General features: G+C 43.4%; 1 pseudogene; it reads right to left on the reverse strand.

The window, feature by feature from the left end:
* Window positions 1-8,138: 8,138 nt before the first annotated feature.
* On the reverse strand, window positions 8,139-16,011 carry LOC132592735 (hyaluronidase Eo Hy-1 pseudogene; annotated as a pseudogene).
* Window positions 16,012-21,096: the final 5,085 nt, after the last annotated feature.

Here is a 21,096-nt window from a genome sequence, read left to right on the forward strand (position 1 = left end):
GGTTTCACTTCCATTGTTGGCCTGCGTGATTTCACTTCCATTGTTGGCCTGCGTGATTTCACTTCCATTGTTGGCCTGCGTGATTTCACTTCCATTGTTGGCCTGCATGATTTCACTTCCATTGTTGACCATCAGCAACACCCACAATGCTAGGTATTTAATCCACACGTGGCTCATAGTATGGGGTAACTTCATCAAAGGAAAAACTGAAAGAGATAAGAAAGAAACGTTAATGAACAGTGGCAGCCAAGGGTCGGGAAGAACTTTGCCCCTCTAATTGTCAGGCGGCAGCGGAGCCAACCCCCACAGCAGGTTGCCAGGAACGGACAAGACAAGGAAAGTCATTACCACCTGCTTTTATTCAATATTCACAGAGAGGGGCTTGGGAACGTGGTCCCTCAGAACAATGGCGCTGCTCCAAGTGAAAAAACCCCCCATCTGTCTCTCCCACTTCCTCATGCGTCATTGCTATGGGTGGTGGAAAGCGCCTTCGGCCTTTGAGCTCTTTGCTCTACTACTTTCAAGGCCCACAATGTTCTGGGAGAAGGGGGGGGGTCTGGGATGCTTTCTAAAGACACTGTGTCCACCAGCTGTCGCTCCCCTAGTGCTTCTTCCTCCTCTTCTCCCATTATTTCCCAGCTTTTCCCCTCATCTGCCTCTGAGCTGTGACCTCCCTCAAACCCGTGTTGTAATGCTTAACTGTCTCCTCCTTGTCTGGAAGGGTCAGGCTGGGGAAGCAGTCTCCACCATTCCTCCTCTGCCCAGACCCTGACATCAATTGATGAATAGCTGTGGGGAACCTTTGGCCCTGCAGATGTTGCTAAACTACAACTCCCATCATCTCTGGCCTTTGCTCGGGCTTGATGAGGCTGATGGGAGTTGTAGTTCAGCAACATCTGGAGGGTCAAAAGGTTCACCATGCCTGAATTAAAAGTTGTAGCCCTGGAAAAATACGTGCAGATTGATCCAATTGTCATTCTACAGTGGTACCTCTACTTACGAATTTAATGCGTTCCGACCACACATTTGTAAGTCGAAAAAATTTGTAAGTCGAATCCCATAGGAATGCATTGGGTGAAAAAATTCGTAAGTCGAAGCAACCCTATCTAAAAATTTGTAAGTAGAAAAAATCCTATCTAAACCGCATCCAAGATGGTGGACGGAGCTCCGTTTGTAAGTAGAAAAATTCGTAAGTAGAGTTATTTGTAAGTAGAGGTACCACTGTATATAAACTTGGAGTTAGTGAAATTAACTAAGTGGTGCAAATATTTGAGTAGGCATGCCTAGGATTGTAGTGTCAGTCATGATTTGATCCCATTTAAATCAATGACGCTTGGGCTAGTAATTACTAAAGTGTTCCATTGGTTTCTCTGGGATGAAGGCTGCAATTCCGTATGCCCCATTGAACTTGATGGGACTAAGTCTGAGAAGACACACATAGCATTGCACTGTCATGTACTTGCCTACTCAGATGTTGTTTAAGTTGTGAGCTAACACAAACGTTCTATCAACACTATCATTCTACTTGCCTAATGCCTCTCCTCTCCTCCTCTTGTGTGCAAGGCATATGTTGGTGGGAGAGAAAGCCCTGTTTCACAAGCAGGACTTGTGGTAGCTCTCAATAGTGCCCCTACTTAGTTGAATCTAGCCCAATATTCCGTTATTCTCAGGTAAATGTGTGCCTTCATTTGTGCAAACCAGTATTTTCACATTTAATCAGTCATTTGATGAAAGTTCAATTCCAAAAACAGAATTGCAATAGAATTCCCCGTAAGGTTTCCAAACCAATCTTGATTAACATTCTAAAAGCACATCATAAATGGTTAAAATAACAGTCACTAATCAGCAATCCCTGGTATGTCGGTTTGATTACTATAAAAAACATTAAATAAAACATACATTTCCCCCCTCCTACTGGTCTTATTAGGTTTTATTATTATTATTAATAGCTGTTGAGTGTATGTAATACACAACATATTGACAACGTGGAAATTGTTCCAGCAAGTGTTTTACAAGATGAAATGTATCACACAGCAGCAATATCTCAATGCTAAACATTTCCTTTGGCTCATCATTTTGCAACACTTTTTGATGTAACTGTCATGCCAACATAATGCCTCTATTTGTCGTGCTATGTGATGTGGGTAGAATAGTTCAAATCCTTTCATTCAAAGTGGGTGGATCAATGGAAGCAAATTTTGCCTTTGTACAGTAGCCTAGCCAGGGGTGGAGGAAGGGGTGTGTGGTAGGAGTGGGCCAGCCCGGGTTTCACCACTGAGGAAGGGTGACAAAATGCCGGGGGGGGCACTCACCGTGGGGCCTGCAGCACACCCGAGCCATGCATCTCTCCTGGGAGTGATACGGTGGCTTGGGCACCCGCAGGCTCCACGCTGCCCCAAACGGTCCGCCCGCCACCTCCCCCTCAGCTGTAGGGCAGCTGAGTGGGAGGAGGCAGACAGACTCCTCGGAGGCACCTTACTGGGAAATGATTCCCCCCATCATCTTCCCCCAGCCCCACTTACTGGGCCCCTTACTGGGAAATGATTCCCCCCATCATCTTCCCCCAGCCCCACTTACTGGGCCCCTTACTGGGAAATGATTTCCCCCATCATCTTCCCCCAGCCCCACTTACTGGACCCCTTACTGGGAAATGATTTACCCCATCATCTTCCCCCAGCCCCACCCATTTACACTACACTATTGCTTCTGACTCTGTTATATTTCTCATGGCCCTAACACTAACCCTATATGTAGACAGAGCAGGGTCTTCCAAGGAGACAGATTATTTGCTCATCACTTCCTCTGATGCTTCCAACAGGTTTGGTAGTAACCATCCCTGGTCCTTCATTCCTCATCAGATCCCTCTGTGTACTGAAGGCAAGCAGCTTCCTGAAGTTCCGTTCCATTATAACCCCACCATTCTATTTCTCCTTGGTTTCCATACCTGTTGACATCTTCCTAGAAACGAGAATTTAAGGGTATTGGTAACTTATTTTTCCGAACCCTCAAATGCAAGAAGGTATTACTACTTGTGAGGGAGTTGTCTGTATTTTTTAAAAAAAGGTACTGTTTTTATTGCTTTGTTGTTTGCTATTCTAGGCTTCTTTCGAAGAGTGGAATGAAAATCTAACAACAGCAGCAACAACAACAACAACACTACCTCTGGACGCTAGCAGGACCAGTGGTTAAGGGTGATGAGGGCTGTAGTCCAACAACAGCTGTAGACCCAAGTTTGAGATCCATTGCTCTAGATATTGCTGGACTACAAGGCCCATAACCCATGGCCATTGGCCATCCTGGTGGGTGTTGGAGCCCAACAACATCTGGTGGGCCATAGGCTGCCTACCTCTGTTCTAGAAGATAGGGCTGGAAAAATCAATCCAAGCTAAGCAAACTAAAGGAATTAGATAACAGATGATATATGGAGGTAAGGGAAGTGGGGGCAATCAATAGTTGAAGTGGGGAACAAGGCAAGAAGCAATAAAAGTATATACAGTGGTACCTTGGTTCTCAAACACTTTGGTTCTCAAACTCTGAAAACCCAGAAGTAAGTGTTCTGCTTTTCGAACGATTTTTGGAAGTTGAACGTGCGATGTGGTTGTCGGTTATTGCTTCAGGGGTGCCTGCACCAATCAGAAGTTGTGCCTTGGTTTTTGAACATTTCGGAAGTCAAATGGACTTCCAGAATGGATTAAGTTTGGTGCTTTTGTTTTTGCTATTTATTTTGTGTTTTTGTTTTTGAGGCTTTTTCGGTTAATTTGTTTTTGTGACTGTGTGGAACCCAGTTCAGCTACTGTTTGATTGATTCTGTGACTGCGGAAATGGATAAAGGCCCCCCCCCCCCAACATCCGTGCAGGGAAGAAAAAAAAATAAAATTTTCATTTTTATCATCTACAATACTGTCTTATTTATTTTATAGTACAGTACATTGATTATTGCTTTCATTTTATGGATCAATGGTCTCGTTAGACAGTAAAATTCATGTTAAATTGCTGTTTTAGGTTTTTTTTAAAAGTCTGGAACAGATTCATTCATTTTGCATTACGTAAGTAGACATTTTAACCGACTTCTGAAAATTCCACCCGGACGCCGTTTTTCGCGGACAAATCCTGGCAATATCTGGAAAATTCCAGACATATGGCAGGCGTAGCATAAGTGCTTGCAAGGGGGACTTTGAATGCGATTGGCAAGTACCAAGTGACCTTGCAGTGAAAATGGCATATGTATTATGCTGTTAATGGGAAAACTAAAAAGTACTGTTGCCACTTTAAATATTAAAAAAACAATGCCTGAATCTTATGCAAAAGGTATTGCTGTTTCTTGAAATGTAAAGAGGTGATGTCTTAATCTTGTGCAATAAAAATATAAAGAGGTAATGACGTAATCTTATGCAATAAAGGCAAACACTCTTCCCCGAAGCCCATAGAAAGTAATTCAGTACAGATGGATAACAGCTTCCTTGAGATGCACATTCAAATGGGCATCTAATGCACATCTAGTTTCTGCTCATGGATCTGAATCCAGCAGATGTTCTATGCATGGAATCCTCATTGCATCCTTATCTTGACTGGAGCGACCGTGTATTATAGAAGCTTAGGTTGGTATGCTTGTTGGTTTTTTCCTGAAGCCCCAAATTGTTTCCAGACTCACATTCTCTGTGTGCAAAACTATCATTTCCAATTTATTTTTAGCACAACCTGTATTTGCAAACACTCCCACTCTCTGAACCTGGCACAGATTGACAGGAAACGACTTTTCCTGTAATGTAAAGAGAAACTTGTTCCCTACATAAAAGCGGTATCTGATTTCCTAACGAATTGTGCTCTGCAAGTGTCTCATTAAAAAAACACGTTTAGTGTGTGATTGCTAATACAGTATGTGTAACCCTTTGGGGGGGACCCAGGTGGCGCTGTGGGTTAAACCACAGAGCCTAGGGCTTGCTGATCAGAAGGTTGGCGGTTCGAATCCCTGTGACGGAGTGAGCTCCCATTGCTTGGTCCCAGCTCCTGCCAACCTAGCAGTTTGAAAGCACGTCAAAATGCAAGTAGATAAAAAGGAACCGCTACAGCGGGGAGGTAAACGGCGTTTCCATGTGCTGCTCTGGTTTGCCAGAAGAGGCTTTGTCATGCTGGCCACCTGACCTGGAAGCTATACGTCGGCTCCCTCGGCCAATAATGCGAGATGAGCGTGCAACCCCAGAGTCGGTCACGACTGGACCTAATGGTCAGGGGTCCCTTTACCTTTACCTTTAACCCTTTCGAAGGGTATCATTTTTGATCAGTTTAAGGTGCTGAGTCTTTTTTATAACAGGCATAGGCAACCTTGGCTCTCCAGATGTTTTGGAACTACAACTCCCATGATCCCTAGCTAACAGGGCCAGTGGTCAGGGATCATGGGAGTTGTAGTTCCAAAACCTCTGGAGAGCAAGTTGCCTCTGCCTGTTTTATAAGGTGCAGCCATACCTTGGTTGTCGAACGGAATCCATTCCAGAAGTCCATTTGACTTCCGAAAACATTCAGCAACCAAGGCACAGCTTCCGATTGGCTGCAGGAGCTTCTTGCATGCAACTGGAAGTCGTGGAAGCTGCGTCAGACATTCGGCTTCCAAAGGACGTTCGCAAAACGGAACACTCACTTCCAGGTTTGCAGCATTCGGGAGCCAAAACATTCGACTCGCAAGGCGTTCGGGATCCAAGGTACGACTGTATTACTTTCTCATAGTAGAAACTGTGAACTTAGTAACCTGGGAGCAGACTGCAATGAACTCAGTGGGACTTGCTTCTGAGTGGACGTGTATAGAATTGTACAATTAGCCAGTATTCTAAACTAAGCTACTTTTTGGAATACAGTCGTACCTCGGGTTACGACCACCTTGGGTTGCGAATAATTTGGGTTACGAACTGCACAAACCCGGAAGTATGTTCGCCCCGCGTGTGTGCACAGAAGCGGCGCGCGCGGTTTGCGCATGTGCAAAGCGCGAAAATCACAAAAATAGCACTTTGCGCATGCGCAAAATGGCGGTTTGGGTCGCGTTCGGGTTACGAACTTTTCGGGTTATGAACTGCGACCCGGAACGGATCGTGTTCGTAACCCGAGGTATTACTGTATATTGTACTTGCACTGTACAGATTTTGGCAATCAGCTATAATTGTAGAGAGTTTGTTATTTCTGTGAGGCAATGAAAATGAAAATGTACCCCTTATTGCCAGGGATGCCAACTTGAATAAAATATGGGGAGGCAGGTAAACCCCACCCCATATCATCAATCACATTATGTGTACATTTGAATGGCAATGCCCATTAACTTGGGAAGGGGTGGTTCTCAAATGTTCTATTGGGGAGGTGAAGGAATCTCAGCCCCTAGGAGTTGGCCCCTATGCTTATTGAAATGTTAGCCCCAGTTCACAGACCCTCCAAGTGTCCCTATCTTCCAGGGATAGTCCCTGATTATTATTATTATTATTATTATTATTATTATTGACATTCTTATTTACATCGGAGTAATGTTGGAGCATATGAGTTCAGATTCAGTAACAAACTAATCAAATGCATTGAATCAAGAAGGTAAACTTTGTACAAGGATACACAATCATGCTTCAGGAGGAAATGCAATATTCACATGCCTGGTTGAAAGTTAGTCTGGTGCTAGAATATTAGGACTGGAAGGGGAGTCCTGGGCATAGCTGCCAAGTTCTCCCTTTTTTTAAGGGAAATTTCCTTATGCTGAATAGGCTTCCTCGTGAGAAAAGGGAAAACTTGGCAGCTATGGTCCTGGGTCCAAATCTCCACTCGGTGGACAACGCTTAGGATAGGCTGATGAAGTAGGTTTGCTATCTCCTAGGGGTATTATGAAGATAAAATGGAATTATCCCATGCAAGTTAGACTGAGCTGCTTTGAGGAAGAGCATAATTTAAATGTGGCAAATAAAATAGCCCATTTATCTGAATGTTTCCTTGTTGGCCATAGCAACACACAGTCAATTCTGGAAATCAGGAACACATCTATCTAAGGTTTGGGTAATTGGAATTCACATGTAGTTTGGATTGTTAAGGGGGCGAAATCAGACAAACATCAGTCATAATCTGAATATGTATTCTATATAGAATTTAGTTTCATTTGTGCTACTGCAGTGTATTTATTTATTCCGTTCATATTTCACCTTTCCTCCCAGGAACTCAAGATGGCATCTATTGTTCTCCCCCTCCTCATTTATTCTCAACAACAACCCTGTGATGTAGAATAGACAGAGAGGCAGTGACTGGCCCACAGTCACCCATGACTGAGTGGAGATTTGAACGCTGGTCTCCCAGGACCCAGTCCAACAATCTATCGCCATCCCACCACATTGGCTCTCTAGGACTCCTGTATGTTTTAATCGGTTTTTCATTCTTCTACATCTAAACAGATGAAGCATGTGCAAAATGGAATAAGAGCAAGCTTTGTGGGAATGAACGCCATAATGATCACCATTCCCTCGGAGAATGAATTCAGGTGGTGTGTGCTGGCTGGATTAGAGTCAAAATGGGGCCACCAAAAAGTGAGAAGAAGGTATTATCCCCAAAATTTGCAGACATAAACTTAAAAAGTTTTGAAACAAATCTAGGGGGCAAAAAAAAAAGCCTAGTGGGAATTCAGTGTGGTCAATAGCTGTGAAATACTGAGTGCCAATTTGATAAGGGAAGTGGAAATGTAGAATGGGAACAGTAGTGGAAGGGAATGAGTAGTCTGCACCCTTTAATGAAGACTGTAACATTATTTTATTTCATTTTATTTTAGAAGGTTGCACCTGTTTGGAATGTTGTACCTGTTAAATTTGAATACTGTAATAAAATACAAAAGTTGCTATTTTGGTGTGCAAGCTTTAGAATTATACAAGATTGTTCATAATGCAGAAACGAAAAATGAATTATTCTCAGCAATACATTTATTCCCCAAGATTCCTTACCACTGCCAATTTTAGGTCTCTTGCAGGTACATCTAAGAGCGCTTTTCTGTATTGTTGGGATGTCATTTAATCTAAGAATATAATTCCTGATGTACCGTATATTGAATTCCATGTTGTTCAACATAACAGTTTGGATTAATTTTGCCCAAGGCAGAAATAGCACCAACAAGTTTGGTCTTCTAACAAATTTGTTTAGCTATATTTGCAAAGCGCAATGATTACAAACAAAAAACAAAAACCAGTGAGATTAAAAACAAAAAAACAGATTAAAAACAAAAAACAAAAACCTGAACCAGGTTTGCACCGCATTTTGTGAGTAGGCAGTTCACAAAATAACCCCGTCCACCCTTGGTAACACTGGCAGATGAATTTCTCTTTCATGACCTCCATGTCCTCCTGCCTCAGATTTCCTTCCACAACTACTCTTCTCCCCGTTTCAGAGATATCGAGCCAAATCTTAAAACTGTCAGGAGACAAGTGCAGGTAGGCATCCGATTCACTGTTTTTACGAATGCATCGTCCATTCTTCTTACACAGAACTTTGCTGCAGAGCTTGGCCGCAGAGGTCACATTAATGATATAATGTCCCAAGAGGCCATCCACGTACTTTTTCACAGTTAAACAGTTGTCCTAAAAGAAAGCAAAGACAGGTTTCCTTACAGAGCAATCCTATAGATGTCTTCTCGGAAATAGGCCCCACTGAGTGCAATGGATCTTATTCCCAGGTAATTGGTTCTATAGGATTCCACCTCTAAGCAGTTGGCACTACAGTCAAACCTCGGCTCTCGAACAATTCCGTTATCATATGTTTCGGCTCCCAAAAGCCAAAAACACAGAAGTAAGTGTTCCTCTTTTCGAATGTTTTTCAGAACCTGAACATCCGACGTGGCTTCCACTGAGTGCAAGAAGCTCTTGCAACCTATGGGAAGCCACGCCTCGGTTTTCGAACGTTTCGGAAGCCAAATGGGCTTCCAGAACGGATTTCGTTCGAGAACCAAGGTACCACTGTATTGTCTAAATGACTAGCACAGATATTTGTTCAAGGGCAGGCATAGGCAAACTCAGCCCTCCAGATATTTTGGGACTACAACTCCCATAATCCCTAGCTAACAGAACCAGTGATCAGGGATGGTGGGTGTTGTAGTCCCAAAACATTTGGAGGGCCGAGTTTGCCTATGCATGTTCAAGGGAATGTGAAATGGGTTCAGTCATGAGTGACTATGAAACTTCTTTAAAACACAAAAATCTCAGCTTTCTGGAGTACAGAGAACAATGACGAAATGTGTGGGTAAGGAAAGTGTTTGGTCGAACTTTTGCTAATCCCAGTACCAGGTTCTCCCCATCTTCCAGTCTCCTAAAGGCAAGTACGGTAGTAACTTCCTCTTTGCTTCCCCATTCAAAGTCTAGCATAAATAGGTTTGGTAGATCACAGATTTTTGAAGCCAAAATCGCACATGCACAAAATGAGTACATTCATTAGAATATCTCTATTACACGCTACCAAAGAATTAAAATTTGGGTTTGAGTTCTTCAACACAAAATGTTGCACAGCCTATGCATTCTACATTTTGACACCCCAAGTGTTGCTATAGGCTGGATCTAGACACATCAGAAAAGCATTTCAGGAAAACGTGTTGTAAACCTCAAAGTGGGAAATCACATTGGCGAAAGACGGAACTCTACAGCGCCACCTGGCGTCACAGTGTTATAACACATATAAAATGATTTTTCTTTACTAATGTAGCTGAGTCCATATTCTTCCAAATGCATGTGCACAACAACCACATGCATATCTCTAGGTTTACCTCTAACTCAGATGAGCCACCGAGCTTGCCCTGTTCAGATGTATTCTAAATTTGATGTGTGTGTGTGTGCCTTAACCACTTACAGAATGACTGATAAAATTATTGGACTTACCTGAGATGGCTAAAGCAACATGCTTAACTAGAGAAAAACCATTAATAACATTTGTTAAGGATTGGAAATTTCTTATGGACTTTTGCATAAAAGAGAAAATGAACTTGTAATATCTGGATTTGAAGGTTGAAAAAAAATACTAGCTTATAGAAGATAGAATAGTTGTGTTCTAAAGAATGAATGTTATATGTAGCTGCAGAGCCGGAAATCCTTTTATTCTACTCTGTCTTTCTTTAGTTTTTTCTTTCTTTTCCTTCTTTTCTGCTCTCTCGTTTAGATTTCTCATTTCCTTGTATTTTCTTTGCTCTTTTTTAGATTAATTAGTTGTTTTATCTCAGTATATGATTAAAAAATACTTTGCAATGGCTATGTATTTCTGTATAGCTTTGGATCAGTACCAACAAATAAAATAAAATAAATTCGATTTGGGGATTCGTTTGGGGATTCGTAGGGGATTCAGCAAACTTTTTCAGCAGGGGGCCGGTCCACTGTCCCTCAGACCTTGTGAGGGACCGGACTAGATTGGGGGGGGAAACAAATTTCTCTGCCCCACAAATAACCCAGAGATGCATTTTAAATAAAAGGGCACGTTCTACTCATGTAAAAACGCGCTTAATCCCGGACCGTCCGCGGGCCGGATTGAGAAGGCGATTGGGCCCCCGGGCCTTAGTTTGCCTACCCATGAGCTAAACTATTGGAGATCTTTTTTCTGGGAAGGCCAATCTTGGGATGCATATTGCCATTCCCAGATCTGTGGGCCATAGAAATAGCTAGAACCTGCTATCTTTGCTGCCAACTTTTGGGGATTGGGGGTATGTGAGGGAGGAGGGGGTGCCCCGAGAATTCCTGCAAAACTCAGCTCATTGTTCTTAACCCAAATTCACTTACAGTAGAACTGGCATACTCCATGGTTCCCCACAGGACAACTCCTGCTGCCCCCAAAGCTGCACTCTCGCCAATAGTGTTCACCAAATCTTCCTGAAAAGTAAGCCACGGATATGCATAATATAATAGGGTTGCCATATTTTGACAAGCAAGAAAGAGGATGCTGTGACACCTCTCATTCTAAATACCCCTACGACATGTAGGCTATAGAAGCTGTGATATATTGCTGAGGGGGGGTCAGGAGAAGAGAAGAGCAGAGGAAAGCAAGTCTTCAGCCACCCGTTATGTCTACATCTCATCCAGAAAGTATAGCCAATTTTTTTAAAAAATATCCACCCGGACAGAAATTTCACCCCTGGAAAAGAGGGTGTTTCCTGGAAAAAGAGGACACATGGCAACCCTAATAGAGCATGCTGCACAGTCAAAGCATCATTGCCCATTTTGTACCCACCTATTTTTCAGGGGGGGTTGGGGGGGTCACCTCTCGTGAAACAAGTTCGGATGGTTTTTGAATCACTACAATAATACTCTTTAGCGCCTGTTTGCCAGAGATCTCAGTGTGTTGAATGCGCACACCATAGGCAATAATACCTCTCTTGCACCACTATCAACTCTCTTTAAAAAAATAATAATAAGCAAACACTGTCTGCAGTAAAAGCAATGGTGGCAGTTTCAAGAGACACCCAAATGATGAGGTTAGAACACAGTAAACATATAACCTTTGAAGCAAAGTGAACCATCCATTAAAATCATAAAGTGGCCTGCTTTGAGAGGTTCTGTACACACCATACATTTAAAGTAGATTGCTGCCCTCAAAGAATCCTGGGAACTGTAGTTTATCTCCTAACGGAGCTCCAATTTCCACCACCCTTATAACAAACCAGAGTTCCCCAGGTTTTTCAGATTCCAGGTTTGCGGGATTTGGAAGCAAGGCGTTCAAGAAGCAAGGTACGACTGTAACGTGCTTTACATAAGGCTGCTCTTGCAGATGGTCTGGAAACTACAGCTGATTTAAAACATGTTCTGCAGGTTCTGAGTGACAATGAAAATGGAAATATATATTGCCAGTTCTTTTTTAAAAAAAAAACTGCTGGGAAGGGGAAAGCTAGTTTTTCCAAAATTTCATTGCCACATGAAGATATTTCTGTTCTGTCGAGCATCTGTGGAGGGATGAGATCTGTACTGTTTGCAATCATTGTATATTTGATTTTAGACTTTTTATGGTTTCAGTATTTTGTATTTCATTAACTGTTGTGCACCCCCCAGGATGAGACACAGCCTGGAAATACCGTATTATAATAAAAATATGTTTTAAATTCTTTGTTTTTAGTCATCCTTTAAAAGGGACCCAAGTGGCGCTGTGGGTTAAACCACAGAGTCTAGGGCTTGCTGATCAGAAGGTCGGCGGTTCGAATCCCTGCAACGGGGTGAGCTCCCGTTGCTCGGTCCCTGCTCCTGCCCACCTAGCAGTTCAAAAGCACATCAAAGTGCAAGTAGATAAATAAGGACCGCTCCGGCGGGAACGTAAACGGCATTTCCGTGTGCTGCTCTGGTTCGCCAGAAGCAGATTTATCATGCTGGCCACATGACCCAGAAGCTGTCTGCGGACAAATGCCTGCTCCCTTGGCCTATAGAGCGAGATGAGCGCCGCAACCCCAGAGTCGGACACGACTGGACTTGAGGGTCAGGGGCCCCTTTCCCTTTACCTTTTATGTGCACATTTATGATGAATATTTTCTTTCTGCATTAGTTAATGAGCTAATTTTATATTGTATTGTATTGTATTGTGCTGATTACTAATTACTGCTGAGTTTAAGTACTACACTGGATCGGTGGTGTGTTTCCCTGTTTGTTTGTTTCATCTGGTCTTGTCATTTTAACTGCTTCTGGCAATTTCATCCTGGCCTTTGTAATTCACCAGGTGACCACAGTCAACCTTTGACGTTTCTTTGACCCGAGAGACCAAATAAAGCTGATGTATTATACACTGCATTTATCTGGATGCAGCTTCTGAGGCCTTGTTCTCACTGAGGTGATAGAAATCACACACTGTTCTCCCCTCACATACTCATACACCTCACACCAGCCTCTGTTTTAGATCAGTGCTTTTACATGAGACATTAACAGTTTGCCAGTCAAGCTGAGGTATATACAGTGGTACCTCGCAAGACGAATGCCCTGCAAGACGAATTTTTCACAAGACGAATGCATCTTGCAATTCTAAGGGTGACTTGCAAGACCAATTCATTTTGTGAAAAATTCATCTTGTGAATTGCGGTTTCCCATAGGAATGCATTGAAATTTAATTAATGCGTTCCTATGCGCAGAAAAAGAAATTTCAATGCATTCCTATGGGAAACCGCGATTCGCAAGATGAATTTTTCGCAAAATGATTTGACTCGCGAAATGAATTAAATTCGTCTTGAGAGGCACCACTGTACATAAGCACCTTCCCATGGAGCACAGATAACTTTAGTGAATTTTTGAGAGGAATGGGATTAATATGCCTGCCAGCCACAGTTCCCTGGCGTTACACGTACTATCAAGAACCCAGGTTCAATGAGGATTCCCAACAGCATGAAGATGTGCCCACATAAAACCCCATCCTCACAGATGCTAAATGCAGAAACTTTGAGGCATGGCCACCAGTGAGTGCTTTGACAGGTGAGTCCCCTCTCAATGAAGCCTTGGGGATATGCATGTCCCTAAAACGAGGGTGGGAAACTTGTGTGTTGCTGGACTCCAGTTCCCATCAAGTCCAGTCCATGTGGCCAATGGTCAGGAATGATGGGAGTTGCAGGTATCTGTTGGGAATGGAAAGAAGCAGAAGGAGCATTTCATCATATGTGGTGGTCATGCAGAATAGTTAAGGAGTACAGTCGTACCTTGGAAGTCGAACGAAATCCATTCCTGAAGCCCGTTAGACTTCCAAAACATTTGGAAAACAAAGCACGGCTTCTGATTGGCTGCAGGAAACTCCTGCAGCCAATCGGAAGCCCGATTGGACATTCAGCTTCCAAAAATAGTTTTCAAACCGAAATATTGTGGCGTTCGGGAGCCGAAATGTTTGAGAACTAAGCTGTTCAAAAACCAAGGTACGACTGTACTCCTTAACTATTCTGGAAACTACAGCTGGTCTGGAAACTACAGCTGATTTAAAACATGTTCTGCAGGTTCTGAGTGACAATGAAAATGGAAATATATGTTGCCAGTTCTTTTAAAAAAAACTGCTGGGAATGGAAAAGCTTGTTTTTCCAGAATTTCATTGCCACATGAAGATGTTTCTGTTCTGTCGAGCATCTGTGGAGGGATGAGATCTGTACTGTTTGTAATCATTGCATATTTGATTTTAGATTTGTATTTTATTAACTGTTGTGCACCCCCCAAGATGAGTTTGCAAACCGAAATATTGTGGTGTTTGGGAGCCGAAACGTTTGAGAACTAAGCTGTTCAAAAACCAAGGTACGACTGTATTGGGAAATGATTAATAATGAAATGAAAAAATTGCTTAAAAGAACACCACCACACACACACCCAAAAAAACCCAACAACCCAGAGGCATTTTTTTCGGGTATGGTACAGACAGGGGGCAGAAAAAGCTATTTCTGTATGCAATGACAGCAGCTCGGAATATGTTAACTCAGAAATGCAAGGTGGGAGACGGTCCAGAGGAGGAGGAAGAGCTGAAAATGATGGAATGTGCAGAGCTAGCAGGCCTAACCAGCAAAGAAAGAAAACAAGAAGAACAGGTGTATTAAGAGGAATGGAAATTATTTGTGGAATAGGATGGAACTAGATGGAGGATATAGAATATGCAGTTAATTTTGGAAGTCTAAGGAACCATGGGGAAAGAAGAAGGGAAGTCATTTGATGTATTGCTGTATGTTTAATTGTGGAAAACGTATACCTGAAAAATTAATAAATATTTTTTTAAAAAAAGGAATGGTTGGAGTTGTATGTCTGGGAGAGCTACAAGTTCCCTATCCCTGCCATATAGACACATCTTTGAGGACCTCTAACTGCCAGGCCCTGAATCCCATAGCACCTTTGCAGTCTCTTTTATGCATATTGCTGCTCATGTGAATATTTGGCATCACTAGTGTAACCTCAGATTGAAGAGAAGTCTGCAATCCACCTTCCATAGCAGGGAGTCCTGGTTTCAAAGTACAGATTACTAGCAAAAGCTGTCCTGAGATCTTCCATAAGTCCCTTTCTCTGACATTATGGTTTTCACCTCTGTACAATCACATCAATATGCAAGAATATCAGAAAGGGTAACACATGTTAGTGGATCTGAGACCTTATTAGATGCCGGCATCCTTACCTCTGGAAAAGCATGGAATGTATTGGTATAATATGGCCTAGCATACACAAAAACAGGCAAAGCATAGTCCTTCCGAGCGATTGAAGCAATGCGTATTGCTTCTTTAACCCGATGGTGTACAAATTTCAAAGCGTTTGGGCTGCCCTTCAGCATGTACTCCAGGTATATGGAAGGGTAAAGGGCCGTGCTTTCTTTCCACAGCCAAAGCAGATTATCATTCCGCAAAGTTTCAATGTCTGGACATTTGCCTGTGTACGTGTCTGGGTGGTTCTTGTAATCATAATTGTAGCAGTCTGGGTAGAGGTAGTAACCCCAGAGTCCATTTGGCCTCATATCTTCAGCTAGGAGAAGGGTGCTGTTCATAAAAGCCCTCCCTGCATTTTCAAACTCTTCCTTCGCAACTTGCCTGATTTTGTTCTCGGGCCACTGAGGATACTGCTTTCTGACAAGTTCAAGAGACTTATTTCTGTAAATTGCTTTATGGCCCCAGTTTCTATCCCATTGGGGTCTCCAGTTTTCCCAGTCGATGACCCCGAGCCCGTGGAATTTCTTCATGGGGATGGCACGCTCAATGTCAGCCTTGGCTTTGATGAGGTGTTTGGTGAGGCTCTCGTTTTGTGGCACCCCGCCATTGATGGATTCGCCATGGTCCTCTACATGGGGATAGTACCCTAGATGAGTGTGATAGAATATTGTCACACTGGAGCCGCTCAAGGTCTCGTTTGGATTTGTCACGATGTCGAAAATGTTGAGGTCCAAATCAACCTTGTAGCGCCGTCTACACTGTTCAGTCGGTGCATTCCAAAACACTAGAAATGGTTTGTTAGGGAACAGTGGCGCTCTCGTCTGCATGATTTCACTTCCATTGTCAACCATCAGCAACACCCACAGTGCTAGGTATTTAATCCACACGTGGCTCATAGTATGGGGTAACTTCATCAAAGGAAAAACTGAAAGAGATAAGAAAGAAACGTTAATGAACAGTGGCAGCCAAGGGTCGGGAAGAACTTTGCCCCTCTAATTGTCAGGCGGCAGAGGAGCCAACCCCCATGGCAGGTTGCCAGGAACGGACAAGACAAGGAAAGTCCTTACCACCTGCTTTTATTCAATATTCACAGAGAGGGGCTTGGGAACGTGGTCCCTCAGAACAATGGCGCTGCTCCGAGTGAACCCCCCCCCCATCTGTCTCTCCCACTTCCTCATGCATCATTGCTATGGGTGGTGGAAAGCGCCTTCGGCCTTTGAGCTCTTTGCTCTACTACTTTCAAGGCCCACAATGTTCTGGGAGAAGGGGGCGGTCTGGGATGCTTTCTAAAGACACTGTGTCCACCAGCTGTCGCTCCCCTAGTGCTTCTTCCTCCTCCTCTCCCATTATTTCCCAGCTTTTCCCCTCATCTGCCTCTGAGATGTGACCTCCCTCAAACCCGTGTTGTAATTCTTAACTGTCTCCTCTTGTCTGGAAGGGTCAGGCTGGGGAAGCAGTCTCCACCATTCCTCCTCTGCCCAGACCCTGACATCAATTGATGAATAGCTGTGGGGAACCTTTGGCCCTGCAGATGTTGCTAAACTACAACTCCCATCATCTCTGGCTAGTATGCCACATGGAAAGCTGAACATATGGCCATGCCACATACAGTGTGCTCCCCTTTTCTACCACCCTCCCACATCTACACGGTCCCCTCCATTGGATGTTAGTGTTGGGAGGGGTGGCCATGTTCATATGCTTGCTCCAGTGAGGCATGTTGAAAGACTGGTTCCTTGAACTTCAACATGGCCTTCCAACATGCCACAGTTCTCATGTCGCTACTGTCCATGGGATCCATTCGCACCCTGGCAGACTGCCTTATTTGGGGGTGTCACGGTCCTGCCTGGACCTGCACAGCACCACTGGATGTTTTCAAGATCGATTGTTGCTGCACCAATGACACGTTGTATCCCAGGCTGCAGCTCCCCTCAGACTGCCAGCTGGATACTTACTGTTTCCCTTCTCAAAGGACACAGACCAGGATATGATTTAGTTTAGTTTATTTATTGGTACATATGTGTGCGGTTACTGGATTGAGAATATCAAACATGAACTTAAAACATTGCCTATACCGGCCTATACCTTCTAAGTTATACAACACCACTAGTTTTATATCACACTGCTATCTTGTCTGTATGTTCCTACCCTCCAATACTCCACCTAGCTCTCTGTCTCTTACTACCCAACCAACTCTGACTTCACTAGCTCACTGAACTCCAACTCCAACTCCGGCTCCAACTGAACTAACTGCCGCTCCGGAGGGGTTTTTATCCCCTTGGCTGAGCCCGCCCCTAAGGGTTATAAATTGTCCCCAGCTTAACCCCTTACACGCTGGGTCCAGACTCAGGGCGAATTGCCGCAGGGGGGTGGACAATGGTGCTGAATATTCAGGTGGCCATACATGGGCGTATCCAGCGAGGGGCAGGGGGGCAGCTGCCCCCCTAGAAGCAAAAAAAAATTTACAGTGGTGCCTCGCTAGACGAAATTAATTCGTTCCACGGGTCTTTTCTTATAGCGAAAAATTCGTCTAGCGAATCCCATAGGAATGCATTGAATTTTTTTGAATTTTTTTTTTGCCCATAGGAACGCATTAATTGAATTTCAATGCATTCCTATGGGAAACCGCGATTCGTTAGACGAATTTTTCGTAAAACGCATTCGTCTAGCGAGGCAAGCTCCGCTCGAAAAATCCTTTCATTAAGCGGAAATTTCGTTAAGCAGGGCATTCGTTAAGCAAGGCACCACTGTACCATATTTTACGGACCATAACCCATACTTTTTCCCTCCGAAAACTGAAGGGGAAAAGTCACTGCGGGTTACGGAAATTGGGCTGTTTTTGCCCCCTCCGCAGCTGCAGCCAGCGACAGGAACGTGGGAGGGGGGAGGAGCAGCCTGAGCTGGGGGGGGGGATGGACGGACAGGAGCTCCATCCTTTCTTCCATCCTCCCTCCCCCCTTTCTCTCTTCCTTTTTCTCCCTCCCTCCCTCCCTCCCTTCTCTCTCTCTCTCTCTCTCTCTCTCTCTCACCCCTTCCTTCCTTCCTTCCTACCTTCCTACCTTCCTTCCTTCCTGTTCCCCCCAACAGCCCAAAGCAATTTCTCCACATCTGAAGGACCCTAGAAATGCTGAGAGTCCTTAAATCTTTCATTTTAGAATGGTGTTATGTGAATCGCCTAGTAGGCGTTGTGTGGGACCTGATAGAGGGGGTTGTGAACAAGCTGTTGCAGCTGCTATGGTTAGCTATCCAAGTTTCTTCCTCCATCACCACTTTCTTTTTTTGTTTTTAAGCTGTCTTCCCCCACACAGGCAATGTTCCCCAAGCCTTGAAACCTTCCCTTGGGGAAACCATGGTCTGTACAATTTCCAAAGTTGTGAAGCCACCTGGGTGTGCCAATGAAACTATCTGTTAATGAAACTTTTAATGAGATTAGGCTTTAAGTAGGCAACCTTTCTATTGCTTTTAATTGATCAGGATTGTCCGCTGAAATTGACATCATTGTGCCGGCTCAAATCTTCACTGGAGGGCACAGTAAGTCTTCTGAAGATGCCATAAAATATTCCATATTCTGTTTCAAGAATAATGAGAAATCGTATCGCTGAGATTTTCCTACAGTTACGATATGTAAAAAGAACATTTTGAAAAATGCAAAGTTGAATTTTAGGGAAATTAATAATCTGTGGCATGGTATGCAAATCCCATGATAAATAAATTGCTGATTATTGTGTATTGCTCAAAAAAGGGGCACTGGTGTCTTTCGTTACTTTTGCTGCTATTTTTCTCCTATGGCTATGTTGCATAGTTTTAATCCCAAACTATGTAATGAGCATAGGCGCTAATGATTCAGTTTGCTACCTCATTATCAGCTTGGTACAGATTCTCCCGGCATTTCTGAGTCAATACCACATTGTCATGCTTAGTTAAACATCCAAAGGATGCCCATCTATTTCCTAGTCATAGGAGTGTCCCAAAATGAAAAGCATGCAGAAATGTTTCTGCTCCATATTTTAAACACAAAAAGGTCCCTTGAAAATGAACGAGTTAAAGGTTTGCGTCCAAGCTTGCCGAAACCAATGGGAGCATTTCAAAGGAATCCTTGATTCACAAAATTAACTATAGTCAGCAAATTGATGTGGTCTGCCAAACAATACATCAACTTGTTTTATCTTCCCCTGTCAATTCCTCAGCAAATGATGAGAAAGATTTACTTGGTTTTACTCTCGCAAAGGGAATGATTAAAACGTATTAAAGAATCGTTTCCTGTCCATGAATGCTTATGCCATAATAAATGTCTTTAAGGTCCCACATGGCATTTGGCTGCATTATTCGAAATGTTTCCTTCCTTCTGGAAACATGGAAACATTTTACAAATACAGCACATAATTACATGGATAAGTAACGTGGATATGAATTTATAGCTTATACACATTCCAATTAACAGTTAATTCATTCTATGAGTTGCCCAGACAATATCACAGGTATTATTAGCCTACTGCTATATTTGGTGTTTTATGCTGCAATTTTTCATTCGTATTTTTATGGACACGGCTGGTATTCTCACTTTGTAGAGGATATCCAAGACGGTCAGAAGCACCACATCCATGATGGTCAGAGGCAACATGAGAAATGTTTCAGTTTCCATTCCCCACCTCTTCTAGGTCTCAGAGGTCAGTTACGGACACTACGCTCGAGTGTCCTCAATGTCCTGGAGCTGGCATTGCAGGGGGAACATGTTCACAAATGCCACTTTTTAAAATGGTTTTATGAACACTCATGTAGACAAACAAAGAAGCACTCAGCCTGGAATAAAACATCTCCAAAATGAGCATTTATTTGGCACACATTGATGGATAGCTATGCTGTGTAGTGAAAAGTGAGGGATGTATCTTGCCCAAGAATACAGGAAACTAGAAAGATGTTGTTGTTGTTCTAAATCACGTCAAAATTAATTTATCCTTTAGAAAAATGTTGATCTTTTGGGATGGGTCAGAGCATTCCGTTCATATAAAGCAGTATAGTTTATGCGCATTTAAGGCATTATAACACAATGCCACATCAATATTCTGATGTTGACATGTTTTTAAATAAAAGCAATGCTTTTTAAAAAAAATGCAGAAAGTGGAAGTTTTAAAACAACAGCAACCTTTGCATGGCCGCAGACGAGAGAAATGATGTATCTCACCTCATGTGATGTTACTGACACTGGCCAATAGGTGCCCCTGGCGTTACATGCATGTCCTTAATCGTAACAATGGGGCTAGCAAAGGGAAATTGCACTTTACTACCAATGCTTGAGGCATTAGCAGTTGGTGTTGTGGATTAGAGCTGAAGGGAGCCCCCTCCCAATGCTGATGTTGCGACAGCTTACCTGGACAGAGCAGGGGAAAGGCAAGGGCACTGGTGTGGACAGGGCTGCATGAGTGCACCAGCAAGAGTACCATATTGCCTTTGTCAATGCATCCACACAGGTACAAGCTCACTGCCACCCTGTCCCACCGCGACCCTGTCCAGGTAAACTCTGCCCCATCACACTGGGTGCTACTGGCTTGGGCACTAAAGACCCTGCCCTTTTAGTGATACTTTCAAAATGTTCTTCAACCAATTTTTCACCCAGATTTTAGAGGTGTCCAAATTACCCAGGTTTGCCCACCTCCTGCAGCCGGACAACTGCATTAGGGATTCTTTATTGTTTTATTCTTTATTCCTAAATTGTGTACAGTGGTACCTTGGTTCTCAAACGCCAAAAATCCGGAAGTAAGTGTTCCGATTTTCAAACGTTTTCCAGAAGCCAAACGTCCGATGTGGCAGTCGGCTATTGTTTCCGGGACACCTGCACCTATCAGAAGCTGCGCCATGGTTTTCGAACATTTTAACAGTCAAACAGACTTCTGGAAAGGATTAAGTTGGGCGCCTTTGTTTTTGCTACTTATTTTGCGTTTTTGTGGCTTTCTCGGTTAATTTGTTTTTGTGGCTTTGTGGAACCCAGTTCAGCTACTGATTGA

The sequence above is a fragment of the Zootoca vivipara genome, chromosome 9, assembly GCF_965207765.1.
Source record: "Zootoca vivipara chromosome 9, rZooViv2.hap1.1, whole genome shotgun sequence".
Classification (NCBI taxonomy): domain Eukaryota; kingdom Metazoa; phylum Chordata; class Lepidosauria; order Squamata; family Lacertidae; genus Zootoca; species Zootoca vivipara.